This window comes from Equus caballus, chromosome 19 (assembly GCF_041296265.1).
Source record: "Equus caballus isolate H_3958 breed thoroughbred chromosome 19, TB-T2T, whole genome shotgun sequence".
In the NCBI taxonomy this organism is placed as follows: Eukaryota; Metazoa; Chordata; class Mammalia; order Perissodactyla; family Equidae; genus Equus; species Equus caballus.
This window is the reverse complement of record NC_091702.1, coordinates 59,190,595-59,217,102: the sequence shown is the minus strand read 5'-3', so window position 1 is coordinate 59,217,102 and position 26,508 is coordinate 59,190,595. Positions and strand designations below refer to the sequence as shown.

At 43.0% G+C, this 26,508-nt stretch overlaps 1 long non-coding RNA gene across 3 annotated transcripts in view; it reads left to right on the top strand.

Annotated features, from left to right (window-relative positions):
- Positions 1-331: 331 nt before the first annotated feature.
- Positions 332-26,508, top strand: part of LOC111769107 (uncharacterized) — a 64,634-nt gene continuing 38,457 nt past the window's right edge. Inside the window, exons 1-2 of one of the 3 annotated variants that reach the window (XR_011428860.1) lie at positions 332-458; positions 20,350-20,431. This is a non-coding gene — a long non-coding RNA (uncharacterized lncRNA). The remainder of the gene's footprint in view (positions 459-20,349; positions 20,432-26,508) is intronic. The other 2 variants (XR_002801877.2, XR_002801879.2) reach the window with 2 other exon arrangements.

Here is a 26,508-nt window from a genome sequence, read left to right as displayed (position 1 = left end):
GGCAGGCGTCCCACATATAAAGTAGAGGAAGATGGGCACGGATGTTAGCTCACGGACAGGTTTCCTCAGCAAAAAGAGGAGGACTGGCAGTAGTTAGCTCAGAGCTAGTTTTCCTCAAAAAAAAAAAAAAAAAAAGAGGGAGAGTGGCCGATAGAGATCATGGCCAAAGTTTCCCCTCCTCCGCTTTCACCTGGACATCTCCTCTAGCCACTAAAAGGTGACGTTCCACATGGCTGCAGTCTAGGCTGGGATCTCACCTATTTCCATGACAGTATAAAACTGGCTTTCTGACGTCACAGAAGAGCAAGGCCAGATGGCCTGGAAGAGGTTTACAAGCAGACTTTCGAAAAAGCCTTCCTCCTTTCCCTCTGACAACACCGGTCAGTGGGACTGGTCCAGCTAGTGACTCCCCAGATATACACGACTCTACACGAAATGGCACCAGCTGTATAACTAAGGTAAACATGTTAACTGTGGGCCCTCTTGCAAAAACTGCTTTTTTTTGGTTATTTTATTAAGGTAGGGTAGTACCTTGTTTCTTTAAAATAAAAACACAATTATTTCCTAATTTTTTAAAAATGATGTTATTTTTAAAGTGCCATATATTTTTAAAATGTATAGGTGCCCTGGCTGAATGCAGCTCTAATAAATTCTGTACAGTGAAGTTAATAAATATTTAGACTTTTCAGTGCATAAAAAAATGAAGGTTGATGGGCACTGAGAAGAACAGAGACATTATTTAAATTTCCTGCATTTTAATAAAAGAAATGGCTCAGTTGTCCTTCCTTTCTTCAAAGCAATGATTTTCAGGCTTGGCTTTTCAGCACCCTATGGGATCACCAATTATCCCAAGGGAGGCCACAGGATTGTCATTGCCTTGGGTTCGGCTCATCCCATTCATTGATTTAATAGGTCCACCCGGACATTTTTCAAAGGTGGTAATTGAAAACGCAGGCTGACAGGTTAGCAGGAGTGGGGGACTGGGCGGGCCTGGGAGGCAGGGCTGCAGCGCAGGCTGGTGATGGCTCGCTCATCAGCCACTCCAGTGGGCACATCGAATGCTGGTGCCGAGGATGCTGACCCAGGGGCTCCCTGAACACCCGAGGGTGCAAGACAGGGGCTTCCCTCCTGCTCCTGACTGACCTCAGAGAAGGGCCGAGACCCGGGAGAGAGGCAGGAGACTCTGTGACAAAACTCAACTGCTTGCCGTGGATCTGCTAAGATCAACAGCAGCCACGTTACAAAGACTACGTGTTATTTTCTCCTTTCCTCATTATCTGACATCTTTTTTCTTGGCTGGGTCTCAAATGTAACTAATCTAGATCTATTTACACACATCCATTATTATTGTTGGTAGCAATAGTGGGATACTAAATTTTATAAAACATTTTGTTTTATAAACTATTAATGGGAGTTCTCACCTCTGTGTCAGTGTTTTCCACTTCTGCCTCCATCCCTGCAGGCATGGGGGCAGTTCTGTGCTCATTACCTCAGGGGAGGATGTGACTCAGCGGAGAGCTGGTGAGAGCATGAGCAAGCTAAGCCCACGGCCTCAGGGAGCGATGAGGGCTTTGAGGGAAACCAGATCTTCAGGAAGGAGTTTACGGGGAGATGGCTCCTCTGGGGACTGGGCGGGATTTCCCCAGAACCAGTGGAGAGACCAGAAAGCAGAAGAAAGATGTTTCCTTCTTGTTAGTAACTAGGAGCCCAAGAGACAATCTTAGAACCAGGTGACAGATGAGAGAGGAGCTGTCGAGCCCAGGGACAGGAAGACCTCAGAGAGGGACTTCAGAGTGAATATAGGAAGAGGGTTCCTACATAGCCTCACAGAAAAATTCCCATACCTCCAAGGAGGTACAGACACAGTGGGGAGAGCCACGGGGTCTACAGGTGCCAGTTGGACAGAAAGAAAGGATATGTCACTGGCAACTTGTGTGGGTCAACAACTAAGGACAAGTGGACACCCCAGCAGACATCTGTGTGAAGACTCTCAAACCCGGTGCCCCACCCCTGCCATACATTGGTACTCTGTGCACCCCCAGAACCTACAGTCAATTCTGTAGGAAGGAAGCACACGAGTGACTAGACTGTTTCTAGGCTTGAAACAGACATTAAGTTTAGCGTTAGAAAATAAACTATGTTTTTGTACATCTGAAATATGAACAAGGTTACGTTGCCCATAGTGTTATTTGTCCTTATCCTGTTTTGTGGATGTTAGAATGATAAAACCTACGGTTGTAGATTTTGCCATTTCAAAGCATTTCTACGAACTTGTTAAAAATGTGATATTCCCCCAAAGCATGTGATGTCAGCAGGAAGGGTATTAGGCTCCTATCATAGACGAGGCTGCTGGGAAACGGTGAGAGACTAAGGAACGTGTTCAACACCACACAGCTGATACCCTCGGCCAGTTTCACTAGATCAGTGTTTATCAGTCCTTCTAGCCCATCCTACCGCCGCCTTCCACTACCCTGCCCTTCTCTATGATAACCTAAGAAGTTTCATGTCTTCTTTAGCCTGAGTTTTTACAATCTTTTAAAACAAATTAAATAGTGTATTTAAGAAACCATCAAAGCAATGGGACAGAGAATTGCTTTGCTTTTGAAGTGTGTCCCACGCACCCCCATGGTTCTAAAGATCGTATAATTGGTAAACTTTTTGAGGGCAAAGGCCCCTCTTATTCATCCCTTACTATGTTTTGCATGGAGTCAAATCAGTGAGTCATCCCCTGATTGGTTCCTCGTTACAGAGCTGTCAGGGCAGCATCAGTTGGAAATACCCAGAAGGACGGGGCTGGGAAGACTTTGACCACCAGCTCAACCCCCTGCGTGTGCAGCGATAAATGTAACGATTGTTCAAGGTCACACGGCCAGACAGGGGCACGCTGAGTAGTAATAAAAGCTGGTCTCCATATTCCCTATACACTGCATGGCCAGTCAGCTTGAGCAAAAATAAATTCAAACTTTGATGAATTTAGCAACGTCCCCCAAACCCCATCTATAAAAAATAGCCCTCAAACTAAAAAAAAAAAAATTTGTTTAGCACATAATGCTCTCCTTACTTGAGATGCTTTAAAACTTTCTTCTCCAGAGAAAAAGGAGCCACAATAAATGTCTCATATGGAAAATGTCAAGTTCCCATTTGTTAAATGATGATGTCAGTGACTACAAAATATGAATTTCTGGTTTAGGCTATAAACTCTGAAAGGCCTTGGATTCCAATATCTGTAGAGATACGAGTGATAACTAGGAAGTTGCTTTGCAGGAGCTGTTTTGACATAGTTGTGATGACTGTCATTGTTTGCAGCAAGGCTGTATACAAGCATGTCTGAAAGAGAGATTGCCACTGCTGATATTGCACTTGTATTTGTCACTGTCACCCAACTCTGAAGCAGATATTACCAAAGGGTCTCGTTCTAATGCAAGAGACTATGGCTGACAACAGGAAGGACAAGGCACCAATGTTTGTTGAGTCTCTAACACGTGTAGGGACCATCACAGGAGGTGGTACTTCCATTTCTGAAGGAACTGGCTGGCCTGCAGGGGCTTCAAGACACTACGACTGACTCACATGTCATTCATCGGTACATCCATGCACCAGACAGTCTACAAGTATGCACTGGGCTCCTGGGTGTTGTTCTGGGCGCTGGGATACTGCAGTGAACAAGCTAAACTCCTTGCACTCCTGGAACTTACATTCCAGAGAGTAAAGAAAAGCACTAAAAAATAAGCAAATAAAAGAACAAGCTAATGCCTCTCTTTCTGCACTGCACTGAGGACTTAATTGCACCATATCATTTAATTATTAGAACAACCCACCTGGGTGCTACTATTCATTTAACGTTTCAAATGAGTAACATGAAAGCCACAGAGGATAAATAATCCTTCCCAGCTCTCAAAGCCCGTGAGAGGCAGAGATGAAATACAAACCCAGGAAGCCTTATTCCAAGCTCCTGCTCTTAACCATTATGCCATAAAACTTTGTGAAAATCACCTATCAAATGCTAGGACTGCTCCTCCAGGCTGGTGGGGGAGACAGAAAACACAGTGTGACAGGTGGCATATGTCGGCAAGCAAAGTTTCAGCAGGCGCATGGAGGATGGGCAACACATCCAGATTGGGGTGTCGGCAAAGGTTTTCTGGAGAAGTTAAGGCCTGATGTGAGTCTTGATGAGTAACTGGCAGTTAACCAGGGAAAGAGAATTGAAGAGCATTGCAGCCAAGAGGGCGACTTTAACTTGATGTATGGCCCGTGGTGTCGGGGAGCCAGGAGACAGGAGCCTGAAGGAAGTCAAGGGCTACATTGAAACGGCCTTGGGTGCCACCACCTTTCCTTCTAAAGGTAATGGGAGCCATTGACTGACTTTAAGAAAGAGAATGATGTGATCCCATTTGCACTTTAAATGGTTCCCTTTGGGCTCCTTGTCCTCCAGGAGCTTGGTAAGAGTTGAGTCCCTTTCTCTCCTACCCCCTAACCCTAGCTCTCAGGATCAACCCGGGCCAGTATGGTAATAATCACCCAAGACATCCTGCCACCAGTAAAACATTCTACTGTTGAGATAAAGAAACAGATTTTGAACTGGGATGCAAGCTGGCTAGAAGATATCATGGTCAGAAACTATTCTGAATCATGGATCTTTTCTTTTTCTTCTCTTGCCTTTGTCATACCTAATGCAAACCTCGAGACCAGCAAGCTAACAGTTTAATTGTGTGCAAGCCTCTCAGCACTCCTCAGGTCAACGTCAGTCCTAGAGCCTTGCGGACTGAGCAGAGCTGGCCGGGGAGACTGGCTGAGTAGGAGGATGGCTCAAGATCCAAGAGGTTTTCTCTGGCTTCTCCCTAGTTAAGAAAGCAGTTTTGCAGGATGGAGAGACGTTTGAGCTTTGAAGTCTGGTAGAATTGGATTCAAATTCCTCCTATGAAGGCGCAAACTGCATGGGAGCATACTAACTTCTGTTGTTGTTGTTGTTAAATAAACAGGAGGATAAGAGTGTCTATTCATTTTTTGCTATGTATGCATACACAAACTCTGGAAACCAGCACCAAGAGGTATGGCAGCTGGGAGAAGGAGAGCTGAGTAGATGGAGGTGGCAGAGGGAAAATTTCTCGGGTTATGTATACATGTTTTTAAATCTTTGAATTAAGAGACTAAGTTACCCATTCCAAAGATATCTTGTCTCTAAAAGGGATATAATTGTGCCTACTGATTAGACTGTGGAGAGGACTGAGATGAAGCATGTGAAATAATAGGGCCCTGAAACCCAGGGTGAAGGACGCAGCTTCCTTCTCCTTAAGGAGGGTCACGTCCCTCATTGTTGGGGGGCGGTGTAAAGATGATGGTAAACCTAGGAATGTACTTCTTGGTCACAGTACAGAAGGCACAAGATGGTGCCAGAAGAGTTACTGACTTGACCACAAACCTGCCACTCAATATAACACAGAAAAATGACAGTTTTCTCTTCCAGAATGATCGGTCAGCAGCCACTCCTTTTACTTTTTTACGTTACAAATGGATTTGTGAGCTGGAGAAGTGTCTCATTGTTTCCAAATGGGAAAAATGTGGACATTTTCATGCAAAAGAAATCTATTTCTCAGTAGAAGTATCTTCTGTGATTTCCTTCCAAGCCCAGACATTTTGATTTGGGTAAAAATCTATTTGAGAAATATGTAGTTGAATGGCAAGTGCAAAAGTCAGAAAAAGGCGTCTTGGTGATTTCAGGCAATACTTGTGAAATTATTTGAACTCTTTGTAAAAGGTGATTAATAGCCACAGTGATTCATGGGTTTGACTTAACTTTTGCTCCTAGTTTCATTTTAGCAAATATTTATGGAGGGCTCCCTACATACCTAACACTGTTTTAGATGCTAAATAAGCTTTTTTTTCTTTGAGGAAGATTAGCCTCAGCTAACATCTGCCACCAATCCTCCTTGCTGAGGAAGATTGGCCCTGAGCCAACATCCGTGCCCATCTTCCTCTATTTTATATGTGGGATGCCTGCTAAAGCATGGCTTGATAAGTAGTGCGTAGGTCTACACGTGGGATCCAAACCGGTGAACCCTAGGTTGCGGAAGCAGAGCCTGCGAACTTAACCATTACACCATCGGCCAGTCCCACAGATGCTGAATAGGCTTTTAAAGAAATACTGCACGCAGTTCAGTCCCTATCTTCAACAAGTTTTTTTTTTGTTTTTTGCCTTTTGGCAAAAATATACCAAACAGCATGGAAATGAGTCTTCCCTCATATGCAATAAAACACCAGGGCAGGGAGAAAGCCATGTTGGATGGGGTTGTCATGGGGAGAGGGAACATTAGACAAATTTGAAAGGATTAGGCAGCCAGGATGTGAGAAGACACTAAAATGAATTATTTTCAGCAATAAGAGTAATCTCTATTTCTTCATGGCTAGACAGACTCAAATGTTAATTGTACTTTGCAATGGAAAGATTAAGCAGAGAATATAAAACCATGCAAACACAAGGACAACTACATCTTCCTGCTTCACCATTTGCTCCATAAGTCACTTTTTTATAAGGAGTTGTTATGAGAAAACTGGAGGCAGGAGCTGGCTTCTGAAAACAGGAAAATAAACTCTCTGAGGTGTGAAAATTAAATCCCTTTCTACTTCCAGCCCTGGGATTGTGGTGGACCCAGACACAATGGGAGCACTCCCCTGGGGTTGGCAGGAGCTTATCATGGGCACCCTAGGAAGAGCTTGGGAAATTAGTTAAAAAGTGTTTAAGGGGGACTTTGAATAGTTGCCATCACATAGATTATAAATTTGATAAAGGTACTTAACAAATTGTTATTTTTTCTGAGAGTAACGTCTTTTGATTAAAAAAATATAGATATGTATATGTACTTAAGAACACACACATATGCATACACATATATGTATACTCATATTATTTCATAATTTAAAAAACAATAATCCACTGATAAGGCTGTCACTCGATATCTTGAAGCCACAAATCACAACATGGTGGAACTGCGCCCTCTCCCTACTCTCCGCGGGTTGTGGGCGCCCGCCCGCCTGGCTAACGGTTCCCATTCGGGGCCTCCGCAGGCCTGACCACTGCAGGAAATGAGAAATGCAAGGCAGAGATAGCAGGGCTGTGCAGCTCAGAGCCACGTCTTCTGTAAAGTGTCTCCCCTCCATCCCACAAGGGCTTATCTTTAAGCCTAGAAGCCGAGGGGGACTCCTTCGAATTAGGCCAGTGGTCACCATCGTGGTTCTGATAAAATTAATGAAATGACTAATTAGATGCAGAATATCATGCCATTGTTACAGTCCACTAAGGAGTAAAAATGTGACAGTCTCCGCTTAGGAAGCTTATGGCAGAAAGGAAATACAAACAGACCTCAATTTCCTTTTTCCTCACTTGAGTGAATATATCCTACACCATTCTGTCAAATCAGAAGGCCCTGTCAGGCAGAACGGCTCCTTCGATACGCATGCAGAAAGAAACCTGAAGACTTAGAGGAGAAAGCACAACACGGTCACCTGTCCCAAAGGCTGGTAAGGGCCCCTTGAAGGAATAGCCTTGAAGTAGAGATGGTCTAGTCCTCTCATCCCTGGGGTTGAATCCGAAGCCTGTGCAATTCACCTTAGACGCTGAAGAAAGTCAACTTCGAAAGACAGAAAATTAACGGTTGTGAACGCTCTAAAAAGAGATTTTATTTTATTTACCTGAATTACTATTATTTTCCTTGTGAAATTATGGTGTTTTACATCGGGTGACTCAATGCTGTAATGTTTGTGTACCTGAAGGGAGAGCCTCCAGGTACCCGAAGAGCTGCATCTAACGGATAGGAACATGAACCATGATGCTTTTCTCAGAGGGCAACCCTCTAATTTCAGTAAGAAGTGAGCGACATGGTGTTTTTATGTGAATAACCGCAGTGAAGGTGTGCCAATTGTGAATAAAGGAATTAAAACATTTCTGAGAATAAACACTGATGATATCTACGAGGGTGGTTTTCCCTAAGTTGTTTTTGAGTGAAAATTGGAGGTATTTGTTTTAAGAATTCTGTTCAGTTGTTTTCTGCGGGTTCCTGCCTTTCTCCCTGCTGTCTAAGAAAAACTGCTGTGTTTTCCTTTATTCTCTCAATTTGGTGGACACCTGGTGTATGGTTTTTTCCCCACGCTGACCCATTCTGACACCAGCTGAGTGTCCTACAATTCAATTCAGTTCTGACACTATTTACCTGGTATTAGCATGGATCAACTGCCCCTACTTCAGACACTAATCGCAAGTCACCCATACTTCTGACTGACCGGCTATAAATCGGGGTTTCTGCGACCTCCTCCTTGGATTTGATAATTTGCTAGAAGGGCTCACAGAGCTCAGGGAAACACTTACTTACATTTGTTATAAAAGATATGATGAAGGATACAGATGAACAGCCAGCTAAAGGGACGGATGAGGCAAGGTCTGGAAGGGTCCCAAGTACAAGAGTTTCTGTCCCCGTGGAGTTAGGGTACACCACGTTCCCAGCACATGGATGTGTTCACCAACCCAGAACTTTCTGAACTTCATACTGTAGGGATTTTTATGGAGGCTTCATCACATAGGCACAATCGATCATTAACTCAATCTCTGGCCTCTCTCCCCTTCCGGAGAATGGGGAATGAGGCTGAAAGTTCCAAGCTTCTAATCATGGCTTGATCTTTCTGGTGACCAGCCCCGATCCAGGAGTCCAACAAGAGTCACCTCATTGGAACTGTCAGGGTAGAAAAATTTTCCTCTGTCCTTCTAGGTTCTTCTGGTGGATCTAAGAATTAAATTGACATGAGACATTAACAGGAGAAAATCAAATTTAAGTGCATACATATAGAGACCTCATAAGAATATGAGACCCAAAGAAATGACCAAAACAGATAGCTTTTGTACTTTTTAGACAAAGAAACAATAAATTTGCGGAGAATTGACAAGACAAAGAAGTTTGGGGTTGGGATAGCAAATTAGTAAAGAAGTAACAAGGTTTATTTACGCAGCCTTCTCGGCCCCAAACTCCCTAACTCTGGTGATAAGGACGTCTCTCTTCCAGGGAAGTTTCACGTATTAAAAGCTGGTCTGGTGGCTGTGGAGAGAAGAATCGGGTTAGTAGCTGAGTGGTAAGAGATCTGCAAAGGGAGAAAAGAACGTAGACTAGAATGAGGATGAACAAAGAGAAAAGAACAAATGGAAGTACATTTCCCCACAACCCATTAAACCAGTCCCCGGACCCTGGGAATAGATCAGTCCAGTGAACTGGCTGTGTTTCCGTTATCTGACGGAAAGTGTTAATCTTCTCTTTTAATAGATGTGAGCCAGATATTACTTGTCCTGTTTGATTTACATAGAAGCAGATTTTTCACTGATGATCTCACAAGCTCCTCGTTGCTGGGCAGACATGGATCTAGGACATGAGGATTTTGGAGTACAGCAGAGGCTAAGCTGCTAACTCTGACTGGAGAATTCCCAAAGTTTGCGTTGTGGCGTTGAACTCTTGTTCTGTTACCATGGAAAGATTTAAGATCACTCTGTCCATTTCGTAAGTTCCAAAGCTTGGAAATAAGGCCCTTAATACTGAAAAGAAATAGGAGTGGTGATACACAGGAGGGTTTTCTAAGACTTCTCATTCAATATGTACGTGGAGTATTTGGTGACAGAAGGAGCTAGATATCCCAGGTCACCATCCTGACCATTTAGTTGGGAACCCTTCATATACTTTGTCACCACAAAAGATAAAAAGTCCAATGTGATTCAAAAATAGAGTCAGAGTGGAATCTAGATCCGGGGCATTCCATGACCTTTGCTACTAGTAATGTTAGTATCCTTGCATCTCCATCTTCCATGTACTCCTGTCAGTTTGTAAGAAGTTAGGAAATATCTGATATAGAAGCCTGAAGTCTGGCTTTGGGAGTTATAAAGCTTGGTTTTGTCACTTGACCAAGTTAGTCAAGATTTTTGGTCCACTCATTCACAGTTTGGGGGTATTTGGAAGTCTAATCAGGGAAGCAGCTGAGATACCCAAAGTTGGACAAGGCTGGCCTTGAACCATCCAAAACATTTGGTGATCTGGCAAACATCTGTGCCAGAACCACTTTTAATCTCCTTGACAGGTTTGAAGATGCCATCTAAGGAATCAAACCACAGAGTTTGATTGCAATAGTGTCCTGGTATGTCTCCCAGGAAAGGTCCAATGAAATGTCTGTTTTTAATACAAAGGGAAAAATTTTCACCCGTTGTCTTTATCTGGGCAAGGGACAGTCTGTGAGCTTCTGTAGAGATTTTCCTGATCCCAACTAACTCACAAGAAGAAGAGGCATAGCAACGTTCTAGTCGTGGATACCATACCTTGTTGTTCATCCATCTTTGTGCTTAGTCCACCAGGTACTCACATTGGCAGGAACAAAAACCAGTTCAGGTTCTTTTGCACTATCTACATGTTGGCATAGCCAACAGTCACATTGATTAGTTAACATAGCCAGAGTTTGGTAAACTGGCGTAAGTTTACCCTTAGTCTGTGCCTGACCTGTTGAAAAAGTAAAAGTTTTCAAGACCCAGTCGTTGAAAGAGAGCCCATAGTGGGGACTGAGAGAGGGGAGGTAGGACAGAGAGAAACAGCACTCTCTGGCCAGCCTTCTGATCAATGACTAATAAATGTGGGGCAATGTTCATTAATAAGAGAAGGAGTTTTTTAAAAAAACTTCTCTCATTTTTTTGTATGTGTATATATAGGGAATCTTAAATGGGGGGAAATTGGTGGAAGTGAGGTTTCTTGATTCATGATCTTGGGAAAACCGTCTACTTCATGGTGATGTCTGCTTCTGGGGCCTGGGAATTGGCCCTGGAAATCCTGAATTTCAGGTCACCTGGAGGGGTTGTCTCCCAGCTGTCTTGAAAGTGATGATCTGGGTCTATTGTGGTGTGGCTTGCATGAATTCAGGAGGATTTTTCTTTATTTTGATGGCAGTGTGGGTGGTTAGCAAAACCTCCTAAGGTCCTTTCCAGTGAGGCAATAGCACATGTTTTCTTCTCAGGACCTTAATGTACACCAGGTCTCCTGGTGGACAGAGATGGTAAGGCTTCTCAGTAGATGGAGGACGTACCCCTTTACCTGTTGGCGCTATGCCTCAAGTTTACTAGTTAGTTGTTGTGTATTGTATAGATTCATGTTGTGTACAGTCATAGCATCAAATTGTTCACTTAAGTTCTCATAATGTTCACTTAGTCCAGGAAGGGAAGGTTTAGCGATGCCTGTAGGCATTGGGTATCCAAATACCATTTCAAAAGAGATCAATCCATGTCTCCTACTTGGAGTATTCTGGATCTTTATAAGGGCCAAGGACAATGCTTCTGGCCATTTAAGTCCAATTTCTTGATAATCTTTCCTAAAGTCCTTTTTATGCCTAGATTTTTACGTTCCTGATGATGGAGGAATGGTATGGGGTATGAAATTTTAATGAGTACCCCAAAGTTTTTGCAAGCAGGTGATTTATCTCTGCTGTAAAATGATTTCCTTGTCTGATTCAATTCATAAAGGAATGCGAAAACACAGAATAATCTCAGTTATTAATTTCTTTGCCACTTTTGAGGCATCGGCATGTCTCATCGGATAGCGTTCATTCCATCCACTAGACATGCAGACAATAACCAAATAGTGAGAAGGGCCTAAGTCTGGGGGCAAGTCTATAAAATCCACCTGGAGGGCCTTGCAGGGCTTCCTGGGCTATATTGATTTCTTCCAGAAGTTTGATGAGACTTACAAATGGTGCACTGGGAAGTAATTTGGTGAGAAATTTTGTGGATGCCAGGGCAAAACCAATTGTTTTTTAGTTCCTTAACTATTCCTCATTGGTGCATATGCCTCATTTGGTGGGAGATAGTGCAAGCCAAAAAGCCAAAAGAAAACGAGCTACAGGAAGTCCGTCTGGCCCCATGTATAACCTATCTGATAATTGTTTATCACCCTTTTGTGTCCATTTGCCTTTTTCAGATTGTGGGACATTTACCTGATAGTGAATAATGTCAGTCAAGGATAAAGGCAGGTTTCAAAATTAGGTGGAGAAAGGACAAGGGGGTCCACTGTGGGCTGCATGGTGAGCAGCTCTGTCAGCCCTGTCGTTTCCTAAGCATACAGCATCAGTCTGCTTAGTACGGGCTGAACGGTAAACAATGGCAGCTTTAGAAGGTAAACGGCTTGTAATACGGCAGCTAATAAGTGTCCATTAGCAATAGGAGTACCACCGAAGTTAAGAACCCATGGGATTTCCAAGTTGTGCCAACAGCGTGGCAGCCTCCAAAAGCAAATCTGGGGTAAAGAGAGGCAGTTTTTCCTTTTCCAAATATGCAACCTCTAGTAAGAGCTATGAGTTCAGCAGCTTGGGCTGGTTTTACAGTGGGCAAAGAGCATGCCTCAAGTGTTTCATGTGGGGAGACGGTGGCATAACCAGTTATTATGTTTCCGTGGAAATTTCAGTTACAGGGGCCATCACAAAATAGAATTAAGTCTGGGTTGTCTAAAGGCGTGTCCAGCAGGTCCTCTCGTGTGTGGCTTTGAGACCATTTCTGTACCTGCAGGGCCATCACGTGGATGGAGAGAGGCGCTCCATCATCAGGGAGAATAGTAATGTAGCTGGATTTAAAGTGTTACAACCACGCGAGGTGATGGAAGGCTCAGTCAAAAGAGCCTGCTCATAGGTGGTCTGACGCCGCGTAGAGAGGTGCTGTGTCCTGTGAACTTGTAAGACAGCGGACACAGCATGGGCAGCATGGAGATGGATGGTGAGGCTAATGTGAGAGTACTGGCTTTGCCAGTCAGGGTGGCAGCTGCAGCCCCTGCACGTAAGCATGGGGGCACACCTGATGCTACAGGGTCTAGTTGGCATGAGAAATACGCTATAGGACCTATCTAAAGATTGTCCTAGAATGCCTGTAACAATCCCATTATTTTCATGGCAGGATAGATGAAAAGTTTTGTCAAAATTAGGGAAGCCAAGATCCAAGGGTGTAGAAAAAGCTAATTTTGAGGCTTCGAAGGAGGTTAATGCCTCTAAAGACCAGGAAATAGGCTCTGGAGTGACATCTGGGAGAAGGGCACATGGAGGTTTAGCAAGGGCTGCAGAATTAGGAATCCATTGATGGCAGTAACCAGCTGCTGCTAGAAATTTATGAGATTATTTTTACATTCTGGGGAGAGGGGTGGACAAAATTGACTCACGGAGTTTTGGGGTGAGCTTTTGAATGCCCTGAGCTATCTCATGTCCTAAGGAGGTAACTGTTGTTTGTTTCTTATGCCCGTTGGAATTTAGATTGGGAGACTTTCTGGCCTCGGGCAGCTGGCGTTTTGAGGAGGATAAGCGAGTCTGTAAGGGCTCCCCGTAAAGGTCATAGACATCCTGGACAAGCGTGGAGGCTTGCGTAAAGGCTACAGAGCCCAAGTTGGCTCCAAGGACTCGGGAAAATATTGAGAGAGACTCACAATATCCCTGAGGTGAGTGAGTCCATGGAGTCTGTCCGTGTTAATTGTCTCCCTTTAAATGTCAACGCAAAAGGAAATTGCGAGTCAGGATGCAGTGGGATTGAGAAGAAAGCCGAGCAGAGGTCCATTACTGTAAACCAGGCTGATCAGCAGGAATTGAGGTGAGAATGAGGGCTGGATTAGGGACTACAGAGTGGCGAGGCATTACAAAAGAGTTGCCAGCTTGTACAAATCTATAGATCTGGTTCCCGTCTGAGCCACTTTACCTCTTTCTTTACTGGCGAGATGGGAGTGTTGCAAGGTGAGGAAGTGAAGACCAGTGGACCTGCAGGAGAGGGTCTATCATAGATTCAGTTCATCTCTCTGCAGCTCTGGAGAGAGGATGCCGGGCCACTGATGGAAACGGTGTCTTCTTTTCCAGGTAATGCACACAGGCTCTGCACTCAGTAACAGCCCAACTTTATTTGCATGTGTAACCTAGAGACTAACTGGGACGTCTTTTAATGACTCATCCTCTTCAGAGGAATTTAAATCAGAATAAGTTTACAGTAAGGAAAGGAGGAAATTTGGGGCTTGGTCTGAGGGCGGAGAAATAAAAACGCCTTTCTCATTACATTTTATAGTGAAATTCAATTTACATAGCAAATCTCTACCAAAGAGATTTGCTGGTGAGGACCTGGAAACCAGAAAGTCATGATGGGTGTTAAGAGGCCTCAGGATATTGGGACAGGCTGAGGTGTGGGCAATGGAGCAGGCTGCCCAGAGACTCCGACTGCTTGAACAGGAGCAGAGGTGGCAGGCAGAGATAAATCCTCTGAGCAGATGGGAGAGATAGTCACCCCAGTGTCACTTAAGAAATCCAGTTCCCCATCTTCTATTTTAGGTTTAATGCTAGGCTCGAGGGTGTGACTGAGGATTGACTGGCCCCTTCATTTGTGGGGGATTTTTCCCTCAGGAGGAGAAAAACAAACTTCCTGAGGGTGCTCGGGTTCAGGGAAATTGCTTCTTAAATTTTCCTCTCTTGAGTGCGGGACAATTTTTCTTCCAATGTCCTGATTTTCTACAATACCTGCAATTGTCTGGAAGCAGATAGGGAGGGCTTGGAGTGGGTTTTGAGTTACTCTCAGAGTCATCCTCTTGTTTATCTAAAGATTCAAGTTGCAAAGCAAGAATTGTTGCTTTGGACTCTTTTCTCCTTCTGCATTTCTGCAAGCTGCTTTCAAAGAATTGAGTCGCAGCCTCCATTAGGACGCTCAGCGGTTGGCCCAACCACCTGACCACAGTATTTTGAATTTGTTTTTTACTGTTGGGGAGAGAATTTCCTGCTAACGTGGACATTAGAAGGTTCCAGTGCTCCTGGGCTTCCAGATTTAATGCAGTGTGCCTTCGAAAAGTCTGTATAAAACGCTCAACAAAGGCCTTTGGAAGCTCTCCCTTCCGGGTGCGTAATTGAACCTTAGACCAATTTACTCTGGGGGGACCACCTCTAATATTGCTCCTCCTGAGCCCTGAATATCGGCCTCTAGCTGGGCCACTTGCTCGTCATTTGCCGGAGGGCCTGGCAGAGGGGCTGGACTTCTGTTTCCTCTGTGAGGGGGATTTTCCCCAGGGGGTTGTCTGGCATCCTGAGCAGGAAGAGCACCCTTACAGCCAATCAAGGTCCCTATGAGTGGGGTGCGAATAGTCGCTAATCTTTCTGATTCCTCTCTCAATGTTGTAGGATCTTCTCAAAGTGGAGGTAAAAGGGCTTTGTAATTTAAAAGATCTGCTTCTCTCCAGGGTTCATGAATTCTTTGCCATGGAGTCCAGGATACACTGCCGAGGTTGCATAGGCATGCCTGAAGCTAGCAGAGCCCCAGGACAGAGCCCTGGAAAGTAGGAGCAGCTGTAAGGGGCGGCAAAGCCGGCCTCACCGTCAGTCTCAGGTGCTTCTGCTAATTTACCTCCTGGCTTTCAGCATTTACACAAGTCCCCTGTGTTCTCCAAGCCTGGAGATCCGGCCAGCGTGTTCCCTGTAAATCTTGTAAAGAAAGAGAGGTCACAACAGGCAGCTGGGTGTTTAAGAGATTTTTCTGGGGAAGTTGGAGAAGTTTTAGGATCTAAGACAACTGGCTGAGGAGGTGGGGCTGGGTTTTGAGAGGGGGCGTTTAGACCAGGGGCTCAGACATCCGAAAGAGCTTCTGGAGGGTCAGGAACAGGGAGTTGGTATAAAGTGGTGTGTAAGAGGGAGGGGAAGAGGAATTTATGTCAGATTTGGTTTTTAATTTTTGTTTTAAGTCTGACTTTTGTTCTTTTATTAAAGGATTCCCTAAGGCTAGCTTTTATACTTTTTTGTGTTTTTTTAAATTTGATCCCCACATAAATACCAGTAAACCAGCTATTTAGGATGAGAGCTCCCTAAAAAAGTTTTCAGATATAGTTTTTCTGATTCAAAAGCTCTGTCCTCTGGCCATTGATGAGTAGGATCTCCATTAATATATTTATTCCATAATGACTTAATCCAATAAGCCTTTTCATGGAAAGATCAGAGGTAACTTTCCAGGCTTAGAATAAATCTTTGCTGTAGACACAAGAGGCGTCGCTGGAGTGGGTGCAGATGGTGCAGCCCCGTGATCCAAAAAGTTCACACCCAGAGATAGTCTAAACAAGCAAAGGCCTGCACTGCACAGGCAGTAAGGACGGTACAGTGAAAAGCTGTGTCTCTGGTCTCGCATGGGAACGTAAAACGCCTCCAGTTACAACCCCACTAATCTGCGATGCTGGGCAGGTGCTACTGGAACGGGACTTTCCTGCCACTGACAAATAAACAAAGGTTGAGATGACAAAGGTCCCTCATGGACTGGGACTCCCATGACAAACTGAGGGCTGGCACGGCCAGACAAAGACAGTGCTGCTTGTGACTTTGTGTCTCGGAACCCCACTCTTTTCGACGGGCCACCGGATGCACCCCAGTAAGTATACCTTCTGGATGGCAGGGACCAGAGAGAATCTTCTCACTGGCCACAAAGCCGAGCTCTCAGGACATAGAACAAGCTAAAAGGAAAAACCTCATCTGTTTTTTTTCCCCCCAATTATTTACTGAGGTCTTAATGGTTTATAACATTGTGTAATTTCAGATGCACATTATTATGTATCAGTTTCTGTATAGACTGCATCGTGCTCACCACCAATAGTCTAATTTTTATCCGTCACCATACTTATGTGCCTATTTACCCCTTTCACCCACCCCCCAACCCTGCTTCCCTCTGGTAACCACTAATCTGTTCTCTTTAACCATGTGTTTGTTTACCTTCCACATATGAGTGAAGTCATGTGGTGTTTGTCTTTCTCTGGCATATTTCACTTAACATAATATCCTCAAGGTCCATCCATGTTGCGAATGGGACAATTTTGTCTTTTTTATGGCTGAGTAGTATTCCATTGTATATATGCACCACATTTTCTTTATCCATTCATCAGTTGATGGGCACTTGGGTTGCTTCTATGTCTTGGCTATGTGAATAGTGCTGCACTGAACATAGGAGTGTACAAGTCTTTTTGTATTGTTGACTTTTACATAGGGGACCCAGAGCAAAGTTGTCTAAACGGATGCTTGCCTGATGAGAACTGTGAACTCACCAGTCTGTGGGGCCAGCTTAAACAGTAGGCTTATAGAGCCAATGCTTATGTTCTGCCCTGTGGATTTTCCTCCTATGACAAATAACAGACAGAGACAAAGAAAAAAAATGACCATTTCTAGGGGGAAAAAGATCAATAAAAACTCATTACCAAATTTTTTCTGCCGGAGTCACTATGCCAAAATTGTCTCTCACAATTTTTGCTTCCGCCTGCCCCTGTGGTGAGAGACCTAGGAGGCTGAATATCATAGGAAATCTTACCTTCTGCTGGCTTTTTGTCAGAGGTCCTGGGATCTCTTTATCTGTAGCAGTTCTGGGAGAAAGCAGGATTCAGCCCGTGAAGAGGCTGCCAACTACACCAACTGTTGGGGAGGAAAACTTTCCTCTATCCTTCTAGGTTCTTCTGGATGGTCTAAGAGTTAAACTGACATTAGACAGATTAACAATAGAAAATCAAATTTAATTATGTATGCACAGAGGCCTGGCCTCATAAGAATATGAGACCCAGAGAAATGACCAAAGCAGGTTTTATGCTTTTTAGACAAAGAAACAATAAATTTGTGAAGAATTGACAAGGCAAAGAAGTTTGGGCTTAGGGTGGTAAATTAGTAAGAAGTAACAAGATTTGTTTACACAGCCTTCTCAGCTCTAAATTCCCTCTCTCTGGTGATAAGGATGTCTCTCTACCTCCTGGCATGGGGAGGGTACCTTTCACACGGGAGATTTATTTCCTGCTTTCAGGGGGACAGACAGGGTCAGAGTGTCCTTCTTACACTGGCTGTCTCTCAAGTAACTTTAATTTAAAATAATCACTATACCACTTTGGCACATTTGGGGGCAGCCTGCCCTGAGCTCCAATAGAGCAAAAGATGCTCCTGTCATGCAGAAAGCTCCGCGGGATTTAGGAGCTCTGTGTCAGGAACTGGGGTCAAAGACCAAATATTAGCAAGAACTGGGGGCAGAGACCAGTATATATATTTTTTATTATTTCACACCTGCCATGTCGGCTTCCTGAAGTTAAAGGCCAACAGCATATGGTCCATTTAGGGATCTGCATTAAACTTATGTGTATGAAAGGAGAGACGTATTAGGACAAGGCGATCTTCACACATCCTCCTTTCAGGGTGCTTTAAGATCAGGCAAGGCCGGGTGACCATCTGGGTGTCACACAGAAAACCTTCCAGAAAGCGAAGGGACCTCAGACCAAGAGACCCTCAGTGTCAGCTTCCAGATCTTGCACTGTTTTCCAGGCCCCTTTGAGCCGGTCCTCTCCCACCTGGGGCATGATTTGGAGTTGTCTTATTTGGTCCTTTGATTTCAGCTTTTGCTTGGATTCCTGTTCCACCTTCCCCCAGCCCTATGCAGCTTTCTCTTTCCCCAAAGTCTCTCTATTGGATGAGGTCAGAGCTTGTTGTCTGCTTTTGTGTCTCAGCTATACCCTGGGTTCATCCTTAATTTTGTACTCTGAAAACCTTCAATTTTGTAACTCTGAAAGCCTTCAGTTTTGTAAGTTGGGAAAAAAGTACAATATCCCTGGGGTGGGGAGCCTGTTGTGGCCTCTATAGCCCTCTTAGACATCTGCCACAGGAGTGGGACAGGTGGGGGCTCTGCCTCTGGGCTCCTGGCTGCAAGATTTCTCATGAAACTGGGTACCATAGTGGGTGTTAGCTTGTGAGTTCCAGTATAGAAAGCAGAAAACAAGAAAATGTACACTAGAAAAAGTGCTTTGAAAAAATGTTTAAAAACATCTGAGTTTTATGTTCAAGTACGGGATACAAATTGCTTGATTATCGTAAAATGTGAATATGACAAAAAATATTATGTGGGACCAACATCTGGCTGTTCACATGTTATGGAATTAACGAGATTTAAAGGTCCTTTTGATAAAAAAAAATCTCCCCTAGCGGCCTGTCATTGAGTCTGAAAATTTGCATTTTCATGTCCAGAAGGCCTCTGTTCAAATGCAACAATCTTTTCTGAGAGGTACACATTCAAATTAATCACCATCAGTGTATTAGTGCAGTGAGTGGTACTGTGTCCTAGCTGAACAGGCTCTGAGAAAAATCAAACATGGAAAAGCAATATTTTAAACACAGAGTGAGCTGAGAATGTTTTAGAGCTGTGATGTCCAATCTGAAGGATGCTAGCCACATGTGGCTACTTAAACTCAAATTTAAATTAATTTAAATAAAATAAACAACTCAGTTCCTTAGCCGCATTTCAAGTGCTGAGTGGCCACATGTGATGAGTGGTTAGTATATTGGACAGTGCAGATATAGAGCATTGCTACTGTTGCTGGAAGTTTTATTGGACAGTGCAGGTCTAAGAGAAGGGACTTAAGGCAGAGGGCATGTCTAAATGGGCTGTTCCTATGCTGTGCTTGCAATCCGGAGAACAGCAAAGAAAACACTGGAGACGAGGTGGGGGAGGGGGAGAGCTCCAACAGAGAAATGGAATCCCATAAAGTGGGGGTGGCCTAAAGACCAAAGGCAAGCATTACCTACTTCACAATTTTGCCTGGGGTCTCCTGATAATGTATTCTACTGGGGAAAGGCAGAATTTTCCAGTAAGTCATGGGTTCAAATTCTAGCTCTGCCAAACACTAGCTCAGTGGCTATGGGTAAGTCTTCTTAATCTTTCCTCATGTGAAAGATAGAGATTATAATTCCTACCCCGCACCAGGGTCATGAAGATCAAAGATAATATATGTGAATCTGGTACATCGTAGGTGCTCAATAAATAGGAGCTGTTGTATCGTAAAGCCCATTAGCTGCTTTGGACCACTGACCTTGACTCCCACATCTTTGTACCTTTCTCAGTGCCCAGCATGCAGTAGGCACTCCATACACAGTTGTTCAAGTTAATTGAACTGGAGTACTCCCTGTCTCTTTTTTTCACACCCTTGCTTTCACTATGAATAAACGTTCTGTGAAAGAAAGATGCTGTGCAAACTCTGGTGTTATTGGTATTGCAAGAGTAATCAACATGAAATAGGATCAGAAGACAAGAATTCCTTGAAAGCTAATCCTTTTAAGTTAATGGAATTGAAATATTGTAATTCATGAAATAGCACTTAAATGGTACTGCTCGGACAGTTACTGCTTGCTATTTATATACGTTGAATTTTTAAAATTACGCCCTGCACGGAATCGCTTGAGGGCCCAAGTACAAAGAATTAATACATTAATTATCATAAATGAATCATTAAACAGCAACAGTAATTAATAGCTTAAGCTATACATACATTTTTAATTTTTTTTCAACAGTGGCCTTAGTGCTCCTCTGCTGGAAAAAGTTGGTTAGAAGAGGAGCTGATTGGTAGAAGACTGGAGGTGAAAATGGAATCATGTGAGTTCATCGTGTCTGTTCCACTGCCTTTGTATTTAAACCAATGTGGACCGGTGACCCCTCATTGTGAAGCTCTTTATAAGATATTTTGTAATCTTTCGTAGGCCTGCACTCGTTGTCGTGAGTTTTTTCTTTATAAATATGTAAAAAGACTATTAATCTGTTCCTAGGCAGTAATGAGCATCATCTGGGTCTTCACTTCCGAATCCATCCAATGAATTATTTGAAACTCTCACATGAGAAGTTTTGAAACTTGGCTCCAAGGAGGCCAGGAGCGCTGGAGGCCTTGGAGGACAGAAAGGAGGATGGGACGTGTGAGCAGGCTGGAATTTGCACACCCTCTGCCCAGCGCCAGCACTGCCTCCCAACCTCGATTAAGTCAACACAGCTTGAATTTTAGATATTTAATATGTTTGCTTTAAGGGAGTTTGAAAAAAAGGCTCCAACAATTTAAAAATAATTATTTTGAAAATCACCAAATTAGATAATTCTAAATTTCCTGTTCACTTAGGTGCTCTCGTTCTCAACCCTGCCGCTGCATTCCACCCCCATGTACTCTGATCCAGGGACCTTGACATTTTAAGAAATTTCCCCAGAGGATTTTAACTTGTAGCGAGGGTTGAGAACTACTTTTTAGTCCAACTGTCTTGATCTCTTTTTAAGTAGAAATGAGTAGAGGTCAGGTCTCATTTTTTTTGTTAGAGAACAGAGTTTTGCCCAGGAGAATTAATGTTTGTGGAGCTTATTTTATTCTTTCTTCCCATATTCATACGTAAATCAACATTCCCACCTTGACACCCAGCAAATAATAGTTGCTATCACTCTCAAACTGTCTCACTTCACCATTTAATTCTCCTGATGTGCATCTGTTATCAAGAAGAGGTGTGTTTGATTCAATTAAGATGATCTATTTTAGTAAATCTGTAAGTGCCCACATATAAATGTTAGTTTTGAGATGGCAAGAACAAGAGTTATTTTTTAAGAGTGTATTTTGCCTTACATGTGTTATTTTTTTTGCCAAAATTGAACCTATTATTGTACCTTGCATGCAGTAGGTTCACACTGAATGATTACTATCAAAACAGGAACCCAGGCATTGGTCTACTTATCTGTTAGAACATCTGTAAAGATTCAGCTACTACTATGTACCATGTACTCTGAGCTGGGTGTTTGCCATCACTGTAGGACCAGCATCAAGTTGACAAGGTCAGGGCCTTTTTCTTACCCCTTTCGTGCCCTAGTTAAGTAGCTACAAATTTGGTAAACAGGCACCCAGGTGACTAAGGAAACCTGGAGCAATTTTCTGGTCTGAACAGATAGATATAGCATTTGTATGGGTGACTCCATCAGAGGGAATAAAATCCTCTTCCTCCCTTCCATTCCTCCCCTCCTTCCTTCCTATATTCCTCCCTTCCTTCCTTCCTCCCTTCCTTCCTTCCTCCTTTCCTTCCTTCCTTCTTTTCTTCTCCTTTTGGAAATATTCAAGGAAGCAGAAAAATATAAAAACTAATATCATAAACACCCACATACCTATCACCTAGCCTTGTCAGATCTTAACATTTTGGCACATTGGATCCAGTACTTATTTTAAGAAATAGAAATTCACAGGCAGAGCTAAAGTTACCTGTATAACTACCTGCCCTTAACTTGTCTTCTACCCTAGCAGTTCTCAAACTTGGCTACCCATTAGAATCACCTGGAGAGATTTAACGCTCCCATTGCCAAGGTCTCATTTCATTTCAATTAAATTGGAATATCTCGGGGAGGCAGCCAGGCACTAGTATTTTTTGAGATTCCTAAGTAATTATTGCAATGTGCAAAGTTTGAGAAGTCCTGTCCTATCCCAGACTCTGACAGTAACTACTATTATACATTTGATGTTTATGTTCTTGCTACATATGTGTATTCATAAGTAATATGCCATTTTCCATGTTTTAAAAATGTATATAAATTGTATAATACTGTATGTTCTGTGACTTGCTTTTTGTACTCAATTTTGCCTATTTGAGGTTAGCCGCGTTGACGCATGTAGCAATAGTTCATCATTTTAACTGCTATAGAGTATTCAACTTTTTAATAAACCACATGTTATTTGTCCATCTCCTTACTAGTGGATGTTTGCAATATGACTTTCATTCAAAATGAATGAATTCAGGAAAAATGAATTTCATTCATGTCTCCATTTATTTAAGTCTTTCTTTTTACATCTTGGTAAAGATCTTGCACATCTTGTGTTAATTTTTTTCCTAGTTTCCTCGAGTTTTTGTACTACTGTAAATGGTGTCCTTAAATCATGTTTTGTTTGTTGCTGGTTCATAAAAATAAAATCAGCTTTAGGCGTTGATTTTGTGTCCAACAGCCTTGCCAAATTTTCCTATTAGCTTTAAGAAATTTTGTGTAGATTCTTTTAGATTTTGTTTGAGACAATCATACTACTTGTAAGTAGTGACAGTATTTTTTTTTCTGACCTTTATAAATTTTGTACTTTTCTTTTATCTTCCTGCCTTGTTTAGGACTTCCAGTATAATGTTTAATAAAAGCCATGAGAATGGAAACCCTTGGCTTCTTTCTGACTATAAAGGAAATGCTTCTAATGTTTTACTTTTAAGAATTATGTCTGCTATAGGTTTTTTGTGAGTTCCTGTCACAGATACCCTCTGTCAGGTTTAGAAAGTTTTCTTCTCATTTTGCTAAGAGTTTTTCTCATGAAAATATGCTGAATTTTACGATGTGCTTTTATTTGCATCTACTGACATATCATATGGTTTTCTCTTTCGATTTGTAAAGAGGATAAATTATGTGAATATACTTAAAAAAATATTATCGTATGAAATTTTATTATTGTTGATTCTTAGTTTTAAGATCGTTCTTGCGTGTTGTCTACTGTTTCTGTTAGAGCCTTTGACATTCATCACAGTTAATTTAACTGTCCTGTTTTATAATTCCCACGTCATTGTCATGTCTCAGTCTGGTTCTGATGGTTACTTTGTCTCTTCAGATTGGGGTTTTCCTGCCTTTTGGCATGCCTTATCCTCTTTTGCTGAAAGCTGGCTGTGTTATATTGGGTGATAGAAATTCAGGTAGATGGGCCCGTATGAGGATTTGTGCTAATCTGGCTGGGTGTTGCGTTGTGTTGAATGTTTTTTGTAGCTATAGGTGCCAGAGGCTCCAGATTCCTCCAGTGTTCTTGTTTTCATCTCCTCTCTTGACTTTGGGCGTCTCTTATTCTTCTTCCTCAGAGAAAGTCTATGTGTTACAGCTCTTTTAGCAGCATCCGCTGTTATACTGGAGCCTTGTGGTGAGTGCTAAGGTATGAGGGACAGAAAGCTTTCTATAATCTTCCAGTTGAATCTCAGTCTAGTGGTGAGCCTGTGTCTGGTGTCCTTCAGCTTCAGAAGTATTTCTCCAGTCGTATAGTTTTCCCCCATCTCGTAATCCTCTTGCTAGCTGCAGTATTTCCAATCTATTTCCTTTGAGCCTTGACCTCTGTCACCTGCATTTTCCCCTCTTTATGTGAAACAGGAAGATCAAAGGGGGCTGGACTTGGAGAATGCCCTTTCTCTTGCTGGGCTAAGGCTCTGGCAAAGTCTTTTCCCCCAGAGAGGATGTCTCTGGATGTATTTCACGATTATTCTTTCTCTCCTGTGGCCAGAGTAAAAAGGGGATCTCTCCTGGATCCTCACCATTAGAATCTAGTAGAGTTCCTGGAGGTAAAGAGGATGAAACTCAGCCCACCCTTCCCAAGACTGTGTCTCCCAAGAGTTTCTTACCCTCACGTTTTCTCACGCTCAGCCTCCAACAGTTCATCAAAGTTACCATTTAAGTGTCCCTACCAGCTTACGGCTCCACAGCTTCTGTTTCAGGTAATCAGATCGCAGCTGTGACTCTATGAATGCACCTCCCTCTCCCTATTTCAAGGTGGTGGTTTACTTTGCAAACTCAGGTCTATGATGTGGGTCCAAGAAAAGTCACTGATTTTCAGTTTATCCAGCTTTATCTTCTTATCAGGATAGGAGTAACAATTTTCAAGCTCTTCACATGTCTGAGCAGCAACCCAAAGTCTTGACTCCAGACATTTTATAGATTCCCTTTCAAGGTAGACTTTCAAGGATCCTGGATTCATGTGGATGAGGGGTTGACACAGTTCCAACCACTCCCATCTACTATACGGACCCCAGATCTCATTTCCTGTCCCTATCTGGACTATCTGCAGGATCTTGAAAAGCAGCAAATTCAGTGAGAGATTTTCTCTGAACTCCTTTATCTGCCTGAAGCAGATCCTTGAAAAGGAACTCAATGGTCATAGCTCCCCACTCAGGAGTTCAATCAACCAGGGAAGATTGGCTTTTCTTACAGGAGGGGAGACTAGAAGTCAACACGACACCCAGACAAACTTTGTCACAAACATCATAATCTCTCATCTATTCTTCTAAGGGCTCATTCATCTTTTCTAAAAATCGTTTACTCTCCCCCGAGAGACCTATATCTCTCCTCCCTTTTCCCTTTTAAGATGGTATTTAAGCTTGAATTCTAAGCCACCTTTGGGAGTTACTCGTTTTTCCCTGGGTGTCTCCCATATATACAGGAGGTATATGTAATAAACTTTTGCTTGTCTCTCTTGTTAATCTGTCTTTTATTACAGGGATCTCAGCTAAGAACTCAGAAGGGTAGAGGGCAAATTACTTTTCCTCCCCTACCTACCCAAGCCCCTAGGCAGTGGAAAGAGGTACCGCTCCATCTCCACAGCTGCTACAGCATGGACTCGGGCTCTTACTGCTCTGCTTTTTAGTTTCCTCTTTGTTTTTGGCCACTAGGAATTTCCTTTACTTTCTAGTATTCTCAGATGAAAATTTATAGGAACCTTTATTTATGTTTATCTAGCATCACTGAGTGTTTGGCAGATGGAGGATTTGGGGGTTACTCAGTCTATAATATTGCTCAAACTAGCATCTAACCAGTTTTTTAATTTAAATATTCGGTGGGCTGGTGGGACCCTATTACTCCTGAGACCTCACTGGCCTAGGCAAAGCCCTGGGCAGGGAGTCAGGACTCCCAGACACTGCTTGCTGTTCTGTCTGCCCTTGACTGTGTCACGATGAACGTGAAAAGCCCTTCAGCACCGGTCAAGGCTTGGGCCTGGAGGGATGACAATGATGGTGTAGTATTTCCAACAGATTTCTCTGAGCTCAGTGGATACTGTCTACCCTGGCTTCTCCTGTTTGTGGTCTGATATGCTTTTCTTCTTGAGTGCCGTAACTCTTTACTTCCGGATTTCTTTTGAGTTGTCTCTGTTGCACCTGTCCTATGGTGAGCCCCATCCTAAGCACCAGTGGGCTGAATTTTGGCTTCTGACTCTGATTTGCTTTTTCCATCTCTCCCTCCTCCCTCTGCCTTATCCCAAAATTCCAGCTTATGACCATTCCTTTAGAGATAGGATTTTGAAAATCCTGTCTCTTTCTCGGTGATGTAGTTTGTTCCGTTTAATATAGGGCTCCAACACAGGAATATATTGCAGTTAAATCTGCACAACTACTTTGGAGAACTATGGGATACCCAAGTAATGAATCCCTGGGACTTAATTTGCCTCGGTGGCCCGAGGTCTCACAGTTAGGGGAGCCCCATGTGAGGAAGAATAAAAGGATCTTGTCAAATATCTTAGTTTCTTGAGTTAGTCACTGAAAGAAGGAATTGAGGGCCATGACTCTGCAACATGCAATATGGAAACATTATGTTGGAGTACAGAAGCCTGGTATTTTAAAAGCCTGAGTGTTTTAAAAGAGCATTTTGTTTTTAAGTATTTTCTTTTTTTTTTGAGATAAGAATGTTAAAACCTTAATTTCTGGACTTCGGATTAAACTCTCTTAACAAGTGCAGTAGGTGGGGGCGGGGATGGGGCTGGGGAGACCACCCTAAAATATCCCATAGTGGCATATTGATTGTTTTGAATTAAAGTTAAGAAACAGTCAGTGCAAAAAGAAGACTCTGATCATCCTTTGTCTCCTTGAAAGCAGGAAATAAATCTCCCATATAAAGGTGCCCTCCCTGTGCCTGAAGGCTGAGAGAAACATCCTTATCCC